The sequence below is a fragment of the Argiope bruennichi genome, chromosome 6 (assembly GCF_947563725.1).
Source record: "Argiope bruennichi chromosome 6, qqArgBrue1.1, whole genome shotgun sequence".
NCBI classification, from domain to species: domain Eukaryota; kingdom Metazoa; phylum Arthropoda; class Arachnida; order Araneae; family Araneidae; genus Argiope; species Argiope bruennichi.
The window spans coordinates 10,296,014-10,320,103 of NC_079156.1; the positions used below are offsets into that span (position 1 = coordinate 10,296,014).

General features: G+C 33.7%; 1 protein-coding gene across 2 annotated transcripts in view; it reads left to right on the forward strand.

The window, feature by feature from the left end:
* Positions 1–24,090, forward strand: part of LOC129972761 (uncharacterized) — a 75,240-nt gene that overhangs the window by 26,733 nt on the left and 24,417 nt on the right. Inside the window, exon 1 of one of the 2 annotated variants that reach the window (XM_056087013.1) lies at positions 13,764–13,835. The exons of the other annotated variant lie outside the window; for it this stretch is intronic. The gene's annotated coding sequence lies outside the window, so the exon portion shown is untranslated. Of the gene's footprint in view, positions 1–13,763; positions 13,836–24,090 lie in introns of those variants that run through there. 2 annotated transcript variants of the gene reach the window in all.

Genomic DNA, 24,090 nt, shown 5'->3' on the forward strand with positions numbered 1-24,090 from the left:
TGAATTGCGTATCAGATGCAGTTCAACTATCTAATTTGATGAACGTTAGATGCTATTAATATTTTTAAAGTAAGCGAATCCCTTTTGGCTCGCAGTTGTTCCTTCCACCATATTATTCGTTACATAAAAGATTTTATATGTAGTAATCATCGTTACATATAGTATATTAAACTGATTTTAAAGTATTATTAAAATTAAAGGGGAAAATTGTACGGAAATACTATCATTAAAAAGATAATTTATTGAGTAATACAAAGACTATTTTTGTAAGATGATTGTTTTGGAAGGCATGAACAGCGATTTCTGTAGGCAAGCCATAACGATCACCCATCTGGCAATGGTTAAGTCTGTTTTTGCGTTCAGTTAAACTTTCTTTGGTGGATATTTTTTGACTTCTTTTATATCTTCTTTCTTCTGACTTAATGTTCTTTTTTGGTGATACGGCGAACCCTCTCCAGAATATTTCTAATGTTTTGCAGCTTCATTAATTAGCTACACGAAGCGTTGGATTTAATACAGCTTTAAAAACGAAACAACCTGAAATTCGTATGATGGTTTCTTTACATTTGACTGCTGCTTTTCGACAATATGTAATAAGCGCAATTTCTGTGGCACCTACATTAACGTTTTATATTTATATATATGTGTGATGATTTTTCTTAATCTAATCTAAATCTAATTAATTTCCTAATTTTTATCATAGTTTAGCCCTTAATAACCTCATTCTAAAATGTTCTCTTATTTCCTGATCCAATTTCCACTTTTTATTTAATTATTTTTTAACACGCCCGCAAGAAATTTGACGATTTCAGCATTTTGTCATGCACTGAGTGAAGGCTTAAAAATCTCTAATGCTTGCAATATTACTTCTTTTAAAGATACCCAAGATTCCCATCCCTAAAATACATGTGTCAAAGAAATGTTTGACAAAATCTCGTAGTAAAATCACTGAAGGAGAAATGTCGCTCTCTTTTGTTGTTGTGTCACGATGTAGACTGACGCTTCTTTTACCATCGTTTATTTCTTGTACAAATTAAGCCTTCTGGGATGAAATAAATGGAAGCTAAAATTCCAAAACTTCCATCTTTTCGGCCACACATCTGCTAAAATTATGTTTTAACAAACACCGACTGACATTCAACTCCTTGTTGGATGTGATACAAAAACCAATAGGTGTCTACGATATAGTTGTTAAATCTGTGTACTGAATTTTATCCGTTCAGTTTTCTTCGTTTCGTAGTTATCGTGTAAACTTTCATTGGAACAGCCGGATCTACTCAAACTTCTTATGAATAGATTATGCTCAAAATTTGATTGAATGTTGTATGAAGACCATATACCAAATTTCAGTAGTCTAATTCAAAGGTCTTTGAGTTATCTTTGTCTCAGACAGTTGTCACATTACAATACTTTCTCTATACTCGTGAAGGAGAAAGTAATTATTCAAAATGCTTGTTTTCTGAAATTCGTTGTTGCATACATAGAAGTATTGTAAATATATTCACATGGTTAAACAGTCTCCTCTACACCTCGCTGAGTATTCCGTTTCAGGCACTGAACAAAAATCTAAATCACAATTTAGAGATGGGGTTGGGAGTTGAATGTCTGAGAGTTTAGTAGCACTGTTTCTTTTTCTTTTCTTTCTTTTTTAAATTATGCATATTTTGGTGAATTCGTAATATTATTGTACTTAATTTGCCTTTATAATATTACTTGTTTTTATTACCAGTAATTCCACTATGTAATATTACTTGTTTTTACCACCAGTACTTCTACTTTGTAATATAATTTGGTTTTCCGATACCAGTTGGTAAATATGATATTTGTTTTCTTCGTATTAACAATATATTAGTCGATAAAAACCTGTATTTATTGTCTTTCTAGTTCCATTTAAAAACAACAATAATTGTTTTGCTTTGTAGCGATTTTTTTTCTATTATAAATTGTGCTTTGGACACTTCGCCCTTTTAATTTAATCGCCGAATATTTTTCATCTGGCGTAAAAAGGGAAGAAAATTCCTTTCCCTTTGTAGAGATGAAACCTGGCTATCTATTAAATTCCTCGGGAACCGCTACAATGAGTGATGGTGTTACGGTATTTTCCAGTTCTGTTCTAGCGATCCCGAATTCCGACTAGGGGTGGTGAAGAGAAAGGGTAGGTCTGAGAATCAGGGGGGGGGGGGTTTACACTAGTAATTCTGTGATTCAGTGCTGTTCCTTTTCAACGCTATTTCGTTACAAATGAGAATAACTTCACCGCTTCAGGTCACCAAAACGAAATCCGAAATTCGCTTTATCTTAACCGCCTCTTAGGTAATTTATTTCAGTTTCTGGAAAAGGAATGGGGGGTGGGAGTGGTAGTTTTCATCATCTTCTGCAACTGGGTCCAATTTAAATAATGCATAATACATGGCCGGCGAGAGCGATTTCTAGATTCGGTTGCTATGGCAACGGGGAGGTTAAAAAGATGATCGAGGTCGCTCTTACTTCTACAAGTGGTCGAGATAATAGCCAGCAGCGAAAGAACAATAAATCGTCCTTTCCTCCCCCCTTCTGCGCCCTCCCTTCATTGTTTTGTTTCGTTCTGTAATTTTGTGGGGGCCATGCGTGAAGTGGTGGAAATTATCGTTTGCTTGGAGTATGAGAGCTGCGAAAGGAATTGAGGCTTTGTAAGTAGCACATAAGGGAGAAAATGCTTTGTGTGTTTGAGTGGTTGAAATTTTTTGGAAAAAAATAAAAAATAAAATAAGATTTATTCTAAAGAGATTTTAACTCTTATCAACCCTTCCTTTCCCCCTTTTTTGAATTTCAAATGTCGTAGAATCGCAGTGTTGTTCTTCCAGATTTAAGTATCAATTGTTTTTTAAAGTACTATCGAATAAAATGCCTTTTTAAAAATAAAACTTAGTTTTCAAGTGCAGTAAAAATGAGATTTATTATCTTGAAGTCACTGCTCTCATATTTTGGATTTTCTCAGCTGTTTCCATTGACTTGAAACCATTTGCTAGATTCATAATAAAGGAAACGTCTGAAAATTTTGGTAATCTGAAATTGTACTGCTGACAGTTAAACAAAAGCTGCAAATCTTATCTTTCATTAAATTGCGGATTAGGAAATTTTCTTTTTAGTAGTATTGCATAAAGCAGCGGTTCTTAACCTATGCAGGGGTGTTTGTGCTCCGGGGAAACCCCGGAATTCCGGGGATTTTGAACTTTGATACCCGGAAATTCCGGGGATCGTCGTTCAAAAGGAAGTAGGAATAATAATGAATTATTTATTTTGATCTGGGTAATTTTGTTTGCTTTGAAAGCAGAAAACGCAAGGTCAGTGTGTGTGGTGAAAACTTTTCTTTTCTTTCTCCAAAGGCAGTGATAATGCGTGAAAAGGGGGAAAAAACTTCTTTTTTGTTCTTTCCTTATTGCGAGTTATGACTCATTCTCCCGGTTCTCGGACATTCTCTTCTGGATTCTTTTCGGCAAGTAGGCGCGGTAGAAAAAAAAGGGAGAGACTTCGTTCGACCAGATGTGCGATCACGTGACCTGGGTTCAAAGGTCTTAATTTTGAAAAATTAATGGTTATTAATTTTGCAAAAAAAAGTAATTAATTGAACTTTTATAATTAGGTCATTCAATACTTCATAATCGTAATTTTTCATTTCTCCCCCCCTTCTCGAAACTCCAAAATGTCGGTAGTAAGTCCGTAAAAGTTTCAGGGGATTTTTTGGGGTCCCACAAACACCCCTGCCTATGGGTCACGACCCAAAATTGGGTCGCGAAGCATAGTTCTTGGGTCGCGCTGAGTCGAACCAAAAAAGTTAGTAATACACCAAATTTCAGACATTTTAGAAATGACGACTTGAATAAATATCAACAATCGAAAATGAATGTGATTAACAAGATCAAAAAATATCAACTGATTAAAAAGCGAGAGCAAAAAAAGTACGTGTGATGATAATAACGGTGAGAACTAAAGGGAGCAAAGCTGGCGAAGGCGTACAAGAGAAGCGCGCCAAATATCTTAATTTACTTGTTGAAGACAATAATATTGATATGACAGATTTTGAAATACAGAAAATTATTATTAATCATTTAGAAAAACTAATAGCAGACTTTGATCGATATTTCCCTGCAGACAATGTTTTCAAATATAATTGGGTTCGAATGCCATTTCATTTTGATGTAAGTGATTTGCATGAGGAATTTGTTAATATTTATCACTTTCAAGAACAATTAATAGAAATACAAAGTGACCAAGCACTTCGATACAATTTCTACAAAAACACTGAATCTTGATTTGCTTTCTGGTTAAAATTAAAAACCGAAAAGCCAATAATTGTTAAAGAAGCCCTAAAAGTATTATTGCTCTTTTCAACAACATATATGTGTGAGGCTGGTTTTTCGGCTCTGTGTGTAATCAAAAACAATTACCGGAACAAGTTAAATCCTGAAATAGATATAAGGTGCTCCTTGACAAGCATTCAACCGAGGTTTGAAGATCTTTCAAAATGTATTCAAGCACAAGGTTCTCATTAAAACTGTATGACTTGCATTTAAAATTTAAAAGACTTAACATATGTTTTGATATTTCTTTTTTTTTTTAGGAATAAGTTAAAATGTCAATTATTTTCAAAAAGTTATAAATATATTTTAATTTGGTCAATAAAAATTATTAAAAACACTTGATTATTAATTAAATTTTCCGTGGATCGAAAAGTACTTTTGTTTATCTTTATTATTAAAAAAATAAATAAAAAATTTGTAAGTTAAAAAAAATTATCATCGTAGGATTGAAGAGTTTTTAAAAATACGATCTAAAATAAAGCAATGAAAAAATTATGACTTTTTCTCAAATATTTCTCAAATTTGGGTCGCGGCTTAAAAAGGTTAAGAACCACTGGCATAAAGTAATTGAATACGAAAACGATGAATTCTTTAGAAACTGGGGTGGTTTCTGCGATTTAATTACTTTCTGGAAAACGCACATTTCCAAACAAAATTTAAATAAAATGTTGAAAATTACCTTTTGTTCACCATTTGCCCGTTGTACTGTCTGGTCGTTGTAAATGATTTATTAGGCGAATATATATATATAATCTGATTTTTAGTTAATTTAAACTTTTGTATAAAGCTTTTTACTGTTTTTATCTTATATTATTATACTATATCCTATTCTTTGAAGAATTTTAAAAGTATCAAGTTTTACTTATTTCATTTTCTTTTAATGATATTTAAAAGTCAGAACCAAACCGAGACGAAGCCAGATCTCCTTTTCAAGCCGAGACAACAAGTCGTAGACCGAGGCGCGCGATCGCATCAATATAACAATTTGAAAACCGCACAATAGTGAGTGAATTGTAGCATTCGACGAAAAACCGCCTTCACTGAAACGCCATTCGATTGCTTTTCAGAATGAGACAGGAACTCATTGTTTGTCTTCAGCAACGAGTGTTATTTCCGAGCAAGCAAAATTGTGGCGAAGAAAAATTAACGCACCGAAATATGGATTAATCCACAAATATGATTCGTAAAATTCTAGGGAATTAAGACAACGCACTTCAGATAAGTATTTTCGTTATCTTGGAAATGATTGATACATCTGATATCTTTTCCAAGCGATTTTATTTTTAATTGCTTATTAGTCTATAAACCTCACAATAAGTTAAAAAGATCTGAAAGGAAACTCCCCATGCTCTTGTCATTATTTGACCTGACCAAACATGACTAATGCACTCTGCTTGTTAACCCTACCCACTAAGTCATGAAACGTGATCGATCCACTGCGCAATCAGATAGCCAGACGTCACTCTCTTCCCAACAAAACCTCTGCTGCACCTCATTATTATTTTTTTGTACCTCACGACTGAAATCGAGATTTTCCACCTCAAGCCGCAACCGGGGGGATGGATTGCGTCAGAGTTCTGAAATTCCTCTAAAAGCAGTTTCTAAAGAAAAGAAACAACAGTGGCATAACCTCCTGCATCTGACTCATCACGTGGACATTTTTATCTCTTTGCCGAGCGATTCTCCTATTCCGGTATCTTATATTTCAAGGGATTCGACTCTTAAGCTAAGTGGGGTGCATATAAATTTTGCTGTCATTCGTTCTGGCTGTAGTGGGGGAAAAATCCTTCATGGAGCTTTTTTTGTTTTGTTTGGTGGACGTACGAGGGGCAAATTGATGTGTGAATGAACTGGAGGGTGGGGTATGTTTTTAGTGTTTCGGTTCTTTTTTTTTATTGGATGATGTTCAGGGATCGGGGCGGTATAATGAGTTTTTCTCTGTTAGTGTCTGCAAGGTCTTCCCTCTTTCCCCTCCGGACTGTTTGGCGTTGATAATGAGTCGGGGAGTATTGCTTCATACGTTATTAATCAAGATGTCCATCACCGACTTTGAGAGATTGGAATTTAATGAATCTTTGATATGAATTTTTGTTTCGGATTTGAGTGGTATAGCGCATTCCTAGAAATTTGAAATCCGTGTTTTTCTCCTTCTTATATATCGTTTAGTGTAAGTGTTCAAAATTATGTGTCTGAATCAAACTAGAAATTATCAATTATAACATTAAAATAGAAAACTGAAGGAACAATAATCGGAAGAAATGATGAATCCTGAAAATTTTTTCGCGATTCATCGTCAAACAAAGATTTAAACGAGGGAGCCCCCCCCCCTTCAATTCAAGTTCGAGATCCGGTCTCACTGAAGAACCGCTATATAAGCGGGCCTGATGCATTCTAAATCTGTAGGGGCCAAATGTTCTCCCGTTGGTGTGATGCGGATATTTGAAGAGGGGGGTGTAAGCTCAAGTGTTGTCCTGTCATCTGATAGTGCTTCAAAATTACCAGGTCCTTTCAAAATACGGATCTATAAAGCTGGACGTTAATATAATGAAAGTAAACTAATTCGTGCTTGTACTGATTTACAGCCGCGTCTGAATTTAACGTTATTCCAAGCAAGGAGTTTCGAAGTGTGGAAGTCTGACGGCGCAAGGTCAGGCAAGTATGCTGGTTCGAGCAGCACATCCCATCCAAGTTCCAATAATTTTTAACTGGTCGCCAAAAATGTGTGTGGTCTCGCGTTGTCGTGATGGAACATTTCTCATTTACGATTGACGAACTCCCAACATTTCTGAATGACAGCTTCGTTCATAGTCACTGTACAGATCCGAACTGATTGCTCAAAACTCAACCTCAAAACATGCCACAGCCTTTCGATCCCACCTAACTGAGAGCATAACCTTCATCTAATGAAGTTCTGCTTTTTGAAATAGTTGACGGCGAATCATCACCTCAGGACCAAAACCTTTTCGCACCACAGTGTTTTAAACAGTCCACTTCTCACCATCAATTATCATTCTTTTGAAAAAAAATTTCGTTCTCTTCAGCTTCCATGAGCATATCGCAGATGTTAATTCTTGCCGGCAAATTAACTTCCGAGTTCATGTGTAGTCAAATACAGATCTTTCTGTTTGTGTTGTTTCTTATTTTGCCATGGACAAGAACGCTGTTACGAAGATAGCGATTTTAAACCGATGGGGGAGCGTCTCTTGTTTTTACAGTAGCGCCAACTAGGGCCAAGAGTACGACTTTGCTACTCACACATCACTCATTCGTTTGCACAACCCTTTTTTACAGCAGGGAATATTCACACATCTCACATATAGAACAACGGAAGAACAACCAGGCCAAAACCGGGACTCGAACTCAGGATGCTCAGGTCATGGAGAAGAAGCGCTACCCCTATGCCAGGACGCCGGCTAGATCACTCTTACGTATCCAAGTTTCTTTAGGTAGACAAGAACACTTTTGTATTGATCATCAATGGCTCTGCTATCTCTCGTGTCGTGTAACGTGGGCGTGATTGGATCAATGTCTTTATTTTGTCATCATCAATCTGGTTTAGTTTAGTGATATTAACGTCCCTTTTTAAAGCAACATTAAGGCTATTTTTGGACGGACCTCGTCATTTTGAACCGCTGTCAGATGGCGAGGACGACACTTGAGCTGGCATCCTCCCTCTCCAAACTTTCACACCACACCAGCGGAAGAACGTTTGGCCCCGACGGATTAAACTGTCAGCTATTAATGAAGTAACAACTACTACTATTGCAAATGTGTCAAATATTTCAGAAACTGCACTACTGCCATCTATTAAAGAAACAAAACGAAAAAAAAAAAAAAAAAAAAAAAAACACGAAAGGATTTTTTTTCAACTCAATATAAAGGTAATATTTTGAATTTTTATATTTAGAACTTTTTTCTCATAGGATTTTGCCTACTTGTTGTATTTTAATTCATTGAATAATGTTGATGTTAATACTAGACAAACTTTTACATTTAATTATTATATTTAATAAAGAAGGTGGTGTTAATAATCTGCTGGTTCAAAGAGTGGTACCCAATCAAAAATATATTTTTAAAACACGAAAGCAAACTTCTTTTAATTCCAGTTCTCAGAGATAAAATATCAAAAACAGTTCCATTCTTTTCTAAAATGTGTGCGTCTCGAAAAAGTGGGAAAATCTCTAGACGATGGCATCGCAAAGGATTTCGGCTGTCAAATATCATCATTTCATCCATATATCATCGAAGCGAAAAGACCTTAGAAAGTTAGAAAGAAACAGGGAACGCCCTGATCAGATCTCAAGAATTCCAAGGAAGTTAAAAATAGACTTAAAGTGAAAGTTAAATAACTCGTTTCTTTTTCCCCACCCTTTTTCGTTGATCATTGCTTAGCGAAAGAATTTTCAGAGACGAATCAATACGGTTGTATTAAAATACATATCACGGAGATAGCTATTGAAGTTTTTAAGTTTAGTTATATTAACGTCCCGCTTTAAAGCAACCCTAGGGCTATTTTGGGACTGACCTCAAAATTTTTAACCGCGGTCAGATGACGAGAACGACATATGAGCTGACCTCCTCTCTCGCGTTTGACCCTGATGTTTTAACGTGCACCGGACCCACTTACACGTTGGTTCCTCGGTGGAATCGGGTCTCGAATCTCAAACCCGCCGGTTACGAAGCCGATACCTTAACACTAGGCCACTGCAGTCCGAATATGTATGAATAGGATGACTACAAAACAAAAAGAGCTAACTGGATAAAATTTGTTATACATATTTAACGCAATGCAGATACGTATCATATTTAGAACCAAATCCGTCAAGCCTCCGTTCTGAAGCCGAGACCCTTTGAATGGTTTTAATATTTATTCCAATTATATATTGGAAACATTGATACAAAAACGGAAGTCACATGACTTAAATATATCAACATTCTTAATTGTTTCCACGATCCACCTCTCCAAACGGAATAAAATTGTTTATTTTCTCTCCTTCTTTTATAAAAATGAACTTTTTGTTTTAGGTTTTATGTTCCAAATACATCATCATCTTAATAATTATATGATCGTGTGACTGATTCCTTAGAAATTACATCCCGCTGTTATCCATTTTAAATCATCTAATGTGGATCCATCTAAAGCAATCGGTTGGAATAAATTGCTATTGAAATTCACGGACATTGATTTTTCGTGGACACATCATCAACAATAAAGTGTTGATAAAAGATTATTAGATTTAAATTCAAACTTATCCTTACGCTTGTAGCGGATTGAATTGAGCGGGGATAGAACCTGGGACCTTGTGGTTCGCAGTCCAGTAACATGACCATGACACAAAAGCAATTGCTCTTGCAGCGTAGTTGTTAATTGGCTTATAAGCTATTCACTACAAACTCTCCCTCCAGTGAGTCGGAGGTGAGACGAACGATATGACCGTTGAGTGATGATGTAATAGCTGTTGATTCTAATGCGCCTGTACCCATTTGAGTAACGCCAAGCGTTACGGCGAGCGTGTGTGGGTTGCTGCGTCAAGTGAGTCTGACGACTTTGGTTGCTGATAGATAGCGCCACAACAGCTATACGAAGGTCAACAATGTGGCGAATTGGTATGTGCGGAGGATAGAACCTGGGACCTTGTGGTTCGCAGTCCAATAAAACATGACCATGATACAAAATCAATTGTTCGGGTATCGTAGTTGTTAACTGGTTTATAAGCTATTCACCACATGCTGTAGAAGATAAATTGCCAAACTTAGCTTCATTCTTTTTCAGACTCTGATAAAAAGTAGTAATGATAATAAAATAAGCTTTGTAAAAAGTTGGGATACGTTTTATATGAAAGGTTCAGCCTGAAAAAAAAAAAAAAAAAAAACATTTCTATGTGAATAAATTGCTCTTAGAAATCCATAATTGGTAATTTTCAAACAAAGTAAGGTAACAAAGTAAATAAAAAATTAATAAATTCAAGTTCATTTGTTTCCAGATTCCTATAAAGAATAAATTATCATAAAAGTTTGCATATTTTCAAATCAATGGCATCGTGAAGGATTTCACCTGTCAAACATCTTCACATCTTCTATTCATCATTGGACCTTTAAAAGAAAGAAACAAATAGAAAATGCAAGATTAGAACATTGAAGAAAAAATTATAAAATAAAGCATCCCAGGATTCCTCTTTCCTTAGACTTTCCAGGAAGTTAACAATAGATTTAAGATAAAAGTTGAGTAAATCGTTTCGTTTTTGCCTCTTCGATCCACGGAAGAATTTTTGGGAAGAGTGCATGTTTATTTGTGCAGTTCTCTTCTTGAGATTTAAAGGTATTACGGGCAGACTTTTTTCCCCATCTCCTTCGCTGCCGGTCGAATTACCGCACAAAAATAAAAACGTCAGTTTCTTTTCCACAGGAAGCCGCATAAATGGGTTCTTCTATACCAAATGGAAAACGGAATGAAATTTCTAGGGTTTCTTCTCTCTCTTCTCGCATTTTCATTCTTTTCATTTCCAAAATTTCCTTTCTTGGGAACTAAAGGATTGAATTTACTCATCCCTTGCCGTTTTTCTTTGCGTGGCAAAAGTAGTACACAGTTTGGTTTCTTTGCTGCTGAGGAATTCGAAACCTCTCCTTTGAACCGATTTAAATTTTACAAGGACTTGTTCAGCTTTTGAAATAAGTTTGAAAGTAGAAAATTGCTGTGAGATTTTCTAAATATTTGTTTAAGGGGACACATTGCATTCCAAACGCTTTATTTATTTTTATGTTTTAAGCATTGTTAAGCGTATTTAGATAATGTTGTATTTGCCATTCAAATAAAATCGTATTGAAAAAAAATAAAACAACAACAACTTTGAATTACCCTTAAGTTGACATTTAAATATTTGAAAGACTTATCAAAATTTTCTATAATCTTGTTCATATATGAATATTTTAGCCTTTTTATAATAATTACAAATTGTATTTGTAATTTTTATAAAATATATATATCGCATACAATTGCACATGGATTTGCAGATACATTAGTGTTTTTAAAACATGGTTCGAATATATTGTAATAATGATACATAGCTGTAAGAAATTTAATATGAAAAAAAAAAAAGATGCTTTGAATTTTTTTATTTGCGTATGTCTTTCATTTGTTATATATAAAAATTTAAATAATTTCTGAAATATAAACTGAATAATGAAAGTAAAGTAAGGTAAAAATAAAATAATGAGTTGAAAATTAAGTGCAATAAGATAAATAAAAATTAATATTTTGATCCATTTTTAGGTAATGTGCCCTTTGAATTTTGTATTGAAATGTTATTTACATGTTTCAAATTAATACTAGCTGTTATTAATAGCATAATGCTACATCCCTTTATATTGAAGTGAACATTTGGTGCCAGCTTAATGATTTGTCACCAAATGAGAAAGTGTTATGTTTTCTAAAGTTTCTAGCTGTAGTGTTATGCCTTTCTTGTAATTAGTTCCCATTTTTAGAAGAGCGCGATGAAACATTTATGCATGCATAAAAAAGAAGAGACAAATTGATTAAAGCATTTATCAGAAAGTGATTTTCATGGCATTGTTGCTGAAATCATGAAAATAATTGCATCGCAAAACGCAAAAGAGATCTCTAGGTTTAATATTTCCGCCCACAAAAATATACTTGTACCGAATTTGATAGTTCTAGGTCAGACAGTCTGCCTGTCGAGCGCCAACACACGCACAGACACATTTTTTTAATCTCTTTATTATTAGCTCTCTGTTCTCTGATATGGAAACTTTCCTCTTTTTTGCGCATGCGCCAGAAGTCCAAAATAGGGGTGAAATGAAAAATGGGCATCAGCATTCTTAAGAATAGTAATCTATTATCAGCAGAATTAGGTGACGTATCAACTATGGATACATATTTCAATTTAAAATAAATTAAGCAATTCAAAATAACAAATGAAAAAGTGGTTGGTAATATATGTAATATATATTTTTACGCCTGTAGCATGTTAATTTTTAAAAAAAAATGCTGCATGAATTTAAGTAAATCTCGTTTTAATATGAAGTTTTATTACATATAATATCGATCACTGTCATATAAAATTTTATTCTCTCATATTCATCGATTATATACAAATGCGCTTACTTGAGATGGAGTGGATATTATTACTTTGACATTATGTATTTTCCCCGCATACTGTAATTTAGAATGTCTAGTTATACAAATGGTTAAAGTAGATATTTCTTGAGCTAGAACAATCATCCATCTTGCTACTTACATCTCCAAGCCCCTCAAACTTTTCCCATTTCTGGTAAATCTCGGATATGATCGAGAAGTGTTTCCCCACCGCCTGAATGGATGGCGTCACCCTTCGTATCAGCAGAGTCAAACGATTGATGTGACAGCTCCAATTGATGGAAATTGTCCACTGCGCTGAAGTATATCCGGCCCCAACCCATGCGATCAGATAAAGCCGGAGATGGCTGTCTTCGGTCTCCAATATCCCCTCCGTTGTAAATCGTTGCTCGGAGATTCTGCCGGCATTGAATTCGACTGGCTAGTGAGATTTCTAAGATTTCGCGTTTTAACCTAAACTGCAAAAGGAATTTATGTGTTAAAAATGTTATATTAGGTCCCCTTAACCGTCGTGCCTTTGCATCATTTAATTATTGTTTCTCAAAATTATAAATTGAAGTGATCACATTTAAGGATGCTATCATTCGATACTAAAATTACAAATTTCAACAACCTTTAATGACAACTGCTCTCAGGTATTTTCTGGATTCTAAATCGAATTTGTTAGACAGCACACGGAAAATGCCATCTAATTGGATTTTTTTAAAGAAGCAAAACAGTTAAAGACTTTGATATTTTAAAGATAGAATGAAATTTTAGATGCTCTTTTTAAACGGGGATTTTGATGTAGAAAAAGATGCTCTGTCTGTCTTAAGTTATTTCGGAAATGAGAGCAGTGGTTTTATTCCAACAGTTCATGGGATTGCAAAATCTTTACTTCCCTCTTTAACGTTATTAAAAAGGGAATAAATACAGTTCTACAAAGAAGTCATTGCGACCGATGGAGAGGGACCCTATTTTGCAGGCATCCATATCAACGAAGGAATTCTATCATCGAGTGGGTGCTTGTGAAATAGAATTGCGGCCAATGCAAATTTATTCGGAACGATACCGATTATTTCCTTTATTTCTGACAAAATAAAAACCTACAGCTGCTTGTAGATTTTCCATACTTTACAATTGTATGAAACACACATATTTTGTCCGTCTTTTGCGGCGAAAAATGGCAAAGGACTCATCTTGATCGTTTCCACTAAGTAAATACGCATTGCAACAGGGCAACTAAATAATCTCGAATCGCGCATAGTTCGCAACGCCCACTTATTGCATGTTTGGTAATGGATGGCTCTTCTAATATTCCACCCACACACCCAACAGACGCCGTACCAGCCCGACTGAGGGACATTGTTTTTGTTGTTACTCTTTTCACACGGTATCATCAGGTAGACTTTTCATATATATATTCAGTTTCTCCTTAATTTTTTTTTCTCCTATTGTTCGATAAAATGATGCCTTCTGTTTTGGGAATACGTTGTCTTGATAATTTAATTGGGAATCTATTTAATACTTGAGTTGTTCGTGCAGTGCATATAATTTTTATGTCGAAATATAATATTCATGAGTAATTTTATTCGACTAATTAGTTTGAAAAATACTATAATATGATACACGTCTGTTGTGCGAGCGCGATAATCAAATAGTTAATTTCACTTTAACATTGAAATTGTTTCATTCTATTGTATAAGCCTTAAAAAAAAAAAAAAAAAAAAAAAAAAAGGCAGTAAAAGCAGTATAAATGCTGTCCTAAATTTTTTTCTCTGTGTACTTAATAATTTCATTATAGCACTTGTGTAGTTATTCATTCACCATGCTACAGAATTTTTATTTCTTTTTCCTTTCTATCTGTGATAATTTTTTATTAATAAGATTAATAAACTTTAGCAAAATAACTGATTAAATGTAGCTAAAATCTTCACAGATTTGAGGGACTTTATTAGCAATGTTAATCCATATTTCTTTTTTAAAATAATTACTTTTGCTTTTATTTATGAAATCATCAATAATTGTCAGTATTGTTTAGAAGTTTGTAGTATTTTTGTAATGCTTTTAAAATAATTGTGTTATGGTTGTTATATTGGAAGGACTCGGAGATTGTTTTGAAACATATCTATTAACACATTGTGTACGGGCCACGAGATTTCTCGTTTTTAGCAAGCCGAACATTGCGACCGGGACACGAGATATCTCGTTTTCACGTTTTCTCGGTTGAATCGATGCATAATCAATCAGAGGCAAATATTTAACACACTAAGGACCGCAAAGAAATCTGTAAGACATACACTTGGGACAGCACGTTTTTGGGCCAACTTGTACTTTCTAAAATCATCATAACTTGGTTATTTATCTAGCGACAACAGACGGGACGCGCAACACGAGAAAACTCGTGAGCGGTCCGTAACAGATGGAACGCGAAACACGAGAAAATTCGTGAGCCGTCCTTAATGTCTTAAAATAAGATACTGCTGCAAATCGTGCCGAATACTATTGCACAAGGGAAATATGCTTCACCAAAGCATTATTCAAGTCTGTGAACTAAATAAGTTAAAATGCAAAAAATCTTATATAATAAATTCATGTATAAAATGTATAGTAATATTTAAGAAAACTTTATGTAAATATAATACCGAATGCAAATGAAAAATGTGCACATATGCATCCTATTGCTTGCTAAGCATGCTTCTATAGCGTTCAAAAATGTGTGGGCCCTGGAACTTCAGGAGCATACATTATCATCGCTTAGAAATACCCATGTTTTCACAACTAGTTTTCACATTTATTGTTTCTTAACCAGTTTTAAGTGTTTCTGCCGGATGACATTAAACTATTAAGCGTGACGTGTTAGAAACGTGACTTCACTAACAATTGTCGAACCGTTTCCGTGAATAGCAGTCATTGCGACCAGATTATTGCCTGCTGACAATGCTTTTTATTTTAACTAGGAAATGATGCTGACGTTTTCCGATCCGAGAACTTCCGCATAACTCTCTTCGTCGCACGTGGGTCGTGCCATTCTTATGTTTTCTGTCACCCATTATTTTCATCAGTGACTTCATTTCACCTTCGACCATTGAAATTTTAATAAAATAGATGTGTCGGGGGTGGGCGTTTCATAGCCGGACCCTATTTTTGTAGATCTAGTCATTGTTTAAAAGTAAACAACCGGAGAAATAGCCATGATAAAGTGGAATGCTTTCTTCGAATTTTTCAACTTTTAAAATAATTATTTGAAAGGAGAAACGTATTTTTAAAATTTTTGCTAAAGTTTCTTTATTTTCCCCTTTAATAGAATTAAATATTTTATCTTTACTTATAATAACGATATGCTTGTGCGTGCGTGTGTATGTCTGTTGGCACTCTACAGACTAGACTGTTTTACCTAGAGCCCATTTATACTTTGGAGAGGGGGATTGTGCACTGTGGGTTTTGAAATAGATAGAAATATGCCGTGTAAATGAATTAGAATGTTAAATAATTAAAAATAAACCTTTTTTTTTTTTTTTTTTTTTTTTGCTATAACCTTTGAAAATATTTCAGTACAAAAATGGTTTCTACATCGTTTTTAAGTCCACAAAATTATCTTTTCAATGGTATTTTTTTAAAATATATAAATTAAGTTTCTACTTTTAATCATTTTTAAAAGTAAATTTTGACATACACGGTCACGTTACGCATGCATGAAAAAAAAATCGGTTTTCATCAATGTGTTACCATCACGTTGAAAATAAGTTAAAATAAATCAATTCTTACTGCAACTAATTTGCAATACATGTCTGTAAGAAATAAAATAAGCACGACTCATATTTTTCAGAAAAATAAATTAAAAAAAGGGTTTCTGAGAATTTTTTAAGTATCTATATTATTAACTTAGTATTAATATATATATTATTAACTTAGTATTAATATATATATTATTAACTTAGTAATAATATATATATTATTAACTTAGTAATATATAACATGGTGTATATAATATAATCAGGGTTGCTACACCACCTGAAAAAACAGGGAAAACACGGAAAATTTAAAAGTCGTCTAAAAAACCGGGAAAATGCAGGTAATTAACTCAATTAACTGATAAATAAGTTCTGTAGTATTAAAGTAATGTATTACCAGCAAGAATTCGCCAGTGTGCGAAAAATCATTTACAAAATACGATCTTTACAAATTTGAAACAAGTCAAAAGAAGTAAAAAAAAAAAAAATTAATTTAATAAAAAAACGATTTTACATCATATTTACATTCCTGAATTTACCAAGAATAAGGAGAGGAAATATTGTCGAAAAACTACTCTAAATCACTCCTGAACGAAAATGAATGGGTCGTTTTCTACCGAACTTTTAAAACCTTTTTTCATTTCCTTAATGAATGTCTTTAAAAAAATATAACGAGTCTTGAAAAATCTGACATTAAATCAAAGTGGTACCAGGAGTTTTGCTGGACTTTCTTATCATGATTCTTCGACTAAGATTGTTCGCCCTATAATGTCTTCTAAATGGGCCTCTGGAAATGATAGTGATGCATTAGGGCGACTAATTAAATCCGAGAGAAAGATTTCATAATGAGAGATGTCCTAATCGTTGGATAATAATTAGATGGCTAATGGCAGTTAAATGGCGCGGAATGCTTTGTAGTTTTCACTGGAATACTTTCAAGTGGATGCATACGATGAAGGGTAATAGGAACACTGGCATAATTGCAGTGTGCGCTGTTAAATGAGAAATGAGGAAACGTATTTTATGATGCGTTTGAAAATTAAAGTGCGACCAAACGTTTTTGTAGAGTGATGTTGTTATTCTGAAAGCTAATATTCTTCGATTTACGTCGAGATACATTGAATAATTCGGTGACATACCGAATATTAGGTTACATTTTTAATGTATCGTACATAAAATATAAAGTATTCTCAAAAAATTCGAATTGGAGATTTGAATGCATCTCTACGTTCAAGACCTCCATGATTTTGAAAACCACATATTTGGAAAATGTCCGCCTGTTTGGCTGTGACGAAGATAACTCAAAAGCGCTTTGAACTAGATGGCTCAAATTTGGAATATGATTTTTGCACTAAATGTGTAGATTTCAGACAGATTTTGAACAAAATTTGTTCAGAGGAAGTCTCTCTGTCTGGTTGTTCGAATATAAGTTAATACGATAACTACAAAGCGAAGAGAACTGGTGGATAAAATGTCATGAATTATGAATTTATAATCAGATTTAACATTTGTAATGTAGATGTTAAATCCGAAATTTTGAATGAAATGAAAATGTTAAATGTTAATTAATCTGAAATGTTAAATGAAAATTTGATGCCCATCAGAAATTTTGAGCTAATTTTAATAAGGGACAGAATGTCTGTAGGTCTGTACTTTCAGAAACATTTAAGGGCGATAAATCGAAAACGCCGTGACTTAAATACATCAAATTTGGTATGTGACTTTGTGACTACAATTGTGTCACTGCGTCAAATTTTAGTTTCAATGGGTTGGGAAAAAATGGCGTCTAAAGCATAAATTCACCTTTATTAGACAATATGCGAGAAAGTTTTGGGGAATCCAATTTCGCTAAAATAAAAATTATAAATTCAAATTTCATCGCTTCAATAAGCACAGATGTTTTGTGGAGCGAGGTGAAATCAGAAGACACAGCCAGAGAAGCGAACATAATAGTTTTGAGTTTCTTTCGATAACTAAGATTGTTTCGCATGAATCAAATCATTTTTGTGTGAGTTTATTATTGTTTTTTTTAATCATTTGAAATGTACTTTTCGCTTTAGGCTCAGTAGTTTAATTATATGTCCAGCTAATTAAATGTTCTCCTGTTTTGTATATCGTAATATGATATGTTTTAATAATAAAGCAGTTTTACTTAATATAGCAAAAAACATTTTTTATTCAACGTTCACAATCAGTGCTTTCAGAAGTCGACATTCATCGATAAAAGTGAGAAATAATGATATTTATTAAAAATTTTTAATCGGCACCAAATAACAATTGAAGTGCTGACATTCGACGGAGAATATTGACATTAAGTCACATCTTATTCATACTGCAAACTGTTTACATTATGATTTCACATCAATTTGTTTTTCCTCTTTTCAAAAAAGTATAATTTTACAAGAATATTTCGCATAAGTTTTGCCATTAGAAAGAATGACATAAAGCAAATTACGAAATACTCCGAACTGGAAGCAGTTGTACCTCCAGAAGAACAACTGAAATTATTTCAATCAGTAGTATTACCAACGTACTATATTATTGTACATAATATAATACATATATGTAGTATATTATGAATATATCATAATATAATATATATATGTATTATGTTATGAAGCAGTTTTGAGTATTACGAAATACTCCGAATTGGAAACAGCTGTACCTTCAGAAACTACGGATGAAACAGCTGAAATTATTTCAATCGGTAGTATGACAAGAAATTTTCGTAATGTTTTACTAAAAGAGCTATATCTAAAAATATGCTTATATATATATATATATTTGCATGACATCATCCGAATCTTCTATAGGTAAAAGTTTTATCCTATTGAACTTTGTCATATGAACACGCTAAAAAATATATCTGTAATGGAATAAAAGATTATTTATTACTTTTCAAGATATGCATTCAAAGATGTCATTTTTCAACTGTGACGAGTTCAGAACCCATTGGCGGGATGCACGGGTCTTGTGAGAATGAAAGAACCTCGTTTGAGCGTTAATTAAATAGAATTATGCGCAGTATTTGAAAGTCGAAGAATAATCATTTCCAGCGGAATAAATGAGAATGTTTGCGATGTATTTGCTTTAATTAGAAGCGTTTAAAATGCTCTACCCCCCCCCCCCCCCCATTCCTTCTTCAAATAGACCCACAGAAAAAAAAAAAGAGCCAGTAGCATTAATATAATTTTTTAAAAATTTCATTTCTGATGCAATTTTTAAATTTCTTTCTCAGAAAGATTTATAAAGCAGGGGTGTTTGTGCTCCGGGGAAACCCCGGAATTCCGGGGATTTTGAACTTCGATACCCGGAAATTCCGGGGATCGTCGTTCAAAAGGAAGTAGGAATAATAATGAATTATTTATTTTGATCTGGGCGATTTTGTTTGCTTTGAAAGCAGAAAACGCAAGGTCAGCGTGTGTGGTGAAAACTTTTCCTTTCATTCTCCAAAGGCAGTGATAATGCGTGAAAAGGGGGAAAAAACTTCTTTTTTGTTCTTTCCTTATTGCGAGTTATGACTCATTCCCCCGTTTCTCGGATATTCTCTTCTGGATTCTTTTCGGCAAGTAGGCGCGGCAGAAAAAAAGGGAGAGACTTCGCGACCAGATGTGCGATCACGTGACTCTGGGTTCAAAGGTCTTATCTCTCCTGGCGTGGCGCCAATAAGTAGAGAAGGGGGATTTTTCGCCGTATTAGCTATTTGTCATTGATCGCTTCGCAACTTTTTTTTCTCCGCTGTGTAAAATTTTCGTTTCATTTATTGATGCACGTGTAAATTTTTCGTTTCTCTTATTGAAATATTTTTTTTATTTATGTACGCAAGAGAATTTCACTTTGAAATTTCAGCATATGAAACAGAAATTACCCCTTAAAAATTCATATCTAATTAGTTTTACAGCATTAGATTCAGAGCTAAGAGGTAAAACCAGTACAATATTAGCTTTTGAAAAATTATCATCTTTTATGTCCCATATTTTTAGTGATAATGAAAAGTCAAAAGTAGAAGCTGAAATAAGGTTATACCAGAGTGATATTGATATCACCAAAGAAATGCTCTACACATCTGATGAAAGTGGAAATCAAGTCAAGTGTACAATTGATAAATATTGGTCTAAAGTTTTTAATTTAAAAGATGATTTCACAAATGATTATAAGTATCCTACATTGGCTAAATTGGTCAAAGCCTGCCTTAGCTGCTTCCATGGCCCATTAGTGGAAAGTGCATTCAACTTAATGGATACACTTGTCACTGACTATAGAACCTCTCTTAAGATTGATTCCCTAGATGCAGTGCAGACTATTAAATATGATTTAATGGCTTCTAAAGAAACCTCATGTGAAAAATATGGCTCAAAAAATCCAATGACTAATCCAATTCACAAAGATCTCTTACTGAATATGAACAGAAGTTGGAAAACATATCAAGAGGACTTAAAAACATGTATTTCAGATGAGTCACCTATAAAAGTCTCTGAAAAACCTTCTACATTAGCAGAAAAGCAAACTGCTTCTACCTCTGCATGTGCAGTTCTCGAGGAAATTTCTTCAACTGTAAATGAGGAAAATAAAAGTCAATCTTCCTGCAATTATGAAGTTCACCACAAAAGAAAGACAAGCCCACAAACATCAGAAAATAAAAAAAAGCAGCAGAAATTAGAAAATTTTTTTAAAGAATTAATTCAGGTAATTTAAAATATTTGCATAAAATGTAGTAGTTTATATGTTTGAAAATTTATGGTTATTAATTTTGCAAAAAAAGTAATTCATTGAACTTTTATAATTAGGTCATTCAATATTTCATAATTGTAATTTTTCATTTCTCTCCCCCCCCCTTCTCGAAACTCCAAAATGCCGGTAGTAAGTCCGTAAAAATTTCAGGGGATTTTTTGGGGTCCCACAAACACCCCTGATAAAGTAAACGAGTCCGGTTTTATACTGTTCTTTATTGGACTTTGCCTTCAAGAAACTAAGAAAGTAATTTCTTTGCTTTGCGATGAAGCTAATTTTTAGTCTCTGGGTATATGATCCAAATCTTGTTATAGTTGATAAGTACAATCTTTGTATGAAACATTCAACTATGTTCTGATGTCATGTTCATACATGCCAGCAGAACATGTATGAACATTCACCAATGTTCTGATGTCAAAGCTCAACGGGATACGTATTCTTCTTACAATGGGTTTTATTAAGCTTACTACTTTTACCTATTTGGATGTTGTCATTCAGCAAGGAATCATCTTTGTTAATGTGCACATCTTCAAATATAACTCTTTTCTTTGTAACATATTTCTAACGGCAAAATGCTTTAGTAAAGTAGTATACTTTTTTAGGCTTTAGAATCTAAATATCTTCCAACTATTGACGCATTCAAGAAAATATGTGTTATATTAAAATCATAAGATAAATTAAATTAACAATTTTCTTCAACCATTCATATTACTGTAAGATGAGTATTTTGAAGTAAGTGATGTTTACACTGGGTTTTTTTCCCCACTCCCTTTGTTTTGAATTATCCTCCGTATTTTTGTTTAAAGTAAAACACAATTTTTGGAATTCATTCCATTTCGACTCTCGCAAACTCCGAATCTCAAAGAAAGCGGTTGAAGGAAACTGTCTGTGCGAAGATCCGCGCTATCACTTTCGCCAAATGCTCTTCCAAGAAAATGAGCGGAGCCCTCTCTTTACAGCTTCGAGTTCAGACAATTTCCAGTGCCATAAAGCTTCGCGAACTTCTGTCTTCTGAGCAAACACATAAAAGGGGAAGGAAGCTGCTCTTTTGTCGGCTGTGCCTTATTTGATATTTCGCTTGGATCTAATTAAGAATCGCCATGAATCGAATCTATGTGCTGCTTCTTTTCCCGCTGCTCGAGTCTCTCTCTTTCTTGCCTTATCATCGTCTCTTTTGCGGTAAAATTCCATCTCTTTAATTTCCCTTTTGTTTTTCTTCTTTTTTTCCTCCGTCTTCTCTTGTGTAGTCTTCAAAAAGGTACTTTTTACCCTCTAATTAGAGTTGCTATTTGTTACTGAAAAAGAAATATGCTTTGCTTTCACTGTAAAACCAGAACATAAAAACTTTGCATTTTTTTTTATGGTGTAAAATGTTAAATTTTCATTACTGAAATATCTTTTCCCGGTCTTGGCAAATCTTTCGTTCAGCCCTTACGCATTAATACTATTTTATTTAGTATTTTTCTCAATATGAGTTTTATCATCAAATAAGTGATATAGAGACGGAAAATTTCGAAAATGCGTTTTTCTGTTAGTAGCCACGTTCGTTGACCAGCTTGTTTAAGCAAATTGACCTTTAGGCTTGTTGTTGTCACACACACACGCATACAATTTCACCTTGCTATTTAATACGACTGAAATTCATGAATTCAATTGAGTTAGTTTGCTGTAAATTGAGAAGTTTACATTTTATGAAATATAAGCGGAAGTGAAAATCCTACTTCGGAATTAATGTCCAAAGGCAGCATTTTATTAATTTTAACTTTAGCATGGGCAAAAACGCGCGATTCAGTGTCTTGATAAATGGGTTTGAATTTCATAACACTGAAAATTGTTACAAATTATGTATTAAATTAAAAAAAAATCAATAAAAATAAAGAAAACAACATACAAAAAGGGCACTCATATTATTAAGAAGATAATTTTTTTTAAGATGATATAAAGAAACCATTTTTTTGACATTATACTTTTGGAAGGTATGTTCATTTTATCAATTTCCATAAGTAAGTTATAGCAATTACCCATCTGATACTGGTAATGCTTATTTTCGCTCCTGTTTAAATCTTCTTTCAGATCTTATTTCTTAATTTCTTTCATAGTTTCTTTTCTTTGAAAGTATGGCGTTTTTGGTGAGCCTTCCTCAAGGCATTTCTAAAAATATTTCGCAGCTTCATTAATCACCAAAAGAATTTATTTGTGAAAACGTTCAATGAAGTTGTCTGAAACATGCATGTAATGGTTTATTTACATTTGACTGTTGCCATTCGATAATAAGTAATAAGCTCGATTTTTGAATCACGTGTGTTAGCGTTTATATATACACTATCTACCAATAAGTATTTGGACACCCATACAAAGGAGCATATCAGCAGCCTTCATCTATGTCATACCTTCTGTGCTTAAATATCGCGTATATTCTATCGTTAAATATCATCAAGATGCTACGAAATTCAGAGTTTCTACGAAAACACTCAATCGCATGCTTTTACCAATGTACCAATTAATATTTTAAAAAGTGAGGCTTTTTTGCACATTAATTCCGAAATAGGATTTTCACTTCCGATTTTATTTCGTTGCACATACACTTTTAAATTTGTACCCATAGTAATTTATATTAGACGGATTCATTTAAAATTATGTCTTTCAAATAACAAAGCTAAATTTAAAAATATATTCGATTTAATTATCAATAATCAATTAATTAAAATTCTATTCGCTGTAATTTGTGATAATTGACAGTAGGTAAGTCTACAGCCTGCTAAAATGTAACGAAAGTGTAATAAAATTTAATATTCACCAGTTCAAGTACACTTAAAAAAAGTCTATTTCCGAAAGTAACACAAATCCAGTTTTCTTCCCCTTCCCTTACCCAGTGGTGCCAATTAACAGATATTTCGATCGGGAACTAATTCTAAACGTGTCTCAAACACCTGCTTTCCCTTCCATTATATATTAACAGCAGAAATGCTACACCTGCATGCAGATGCAATTATACCCCTTCGAACCATTTTGGCGTCCACCAATCGTTCCAGCGAGATCGACAAGCGTGCTAATGGCTGTCCGCACGCCAAATTCGGTCTTTCGGAGGTTTCTAAAATCAATAAGGTCGCCCGTAGCGATAATTTGTGCTCCAAAATCATAATCGGCGAATCGTAACTGAATGGACTGACTTACTGGCATAATCTCGTTAACG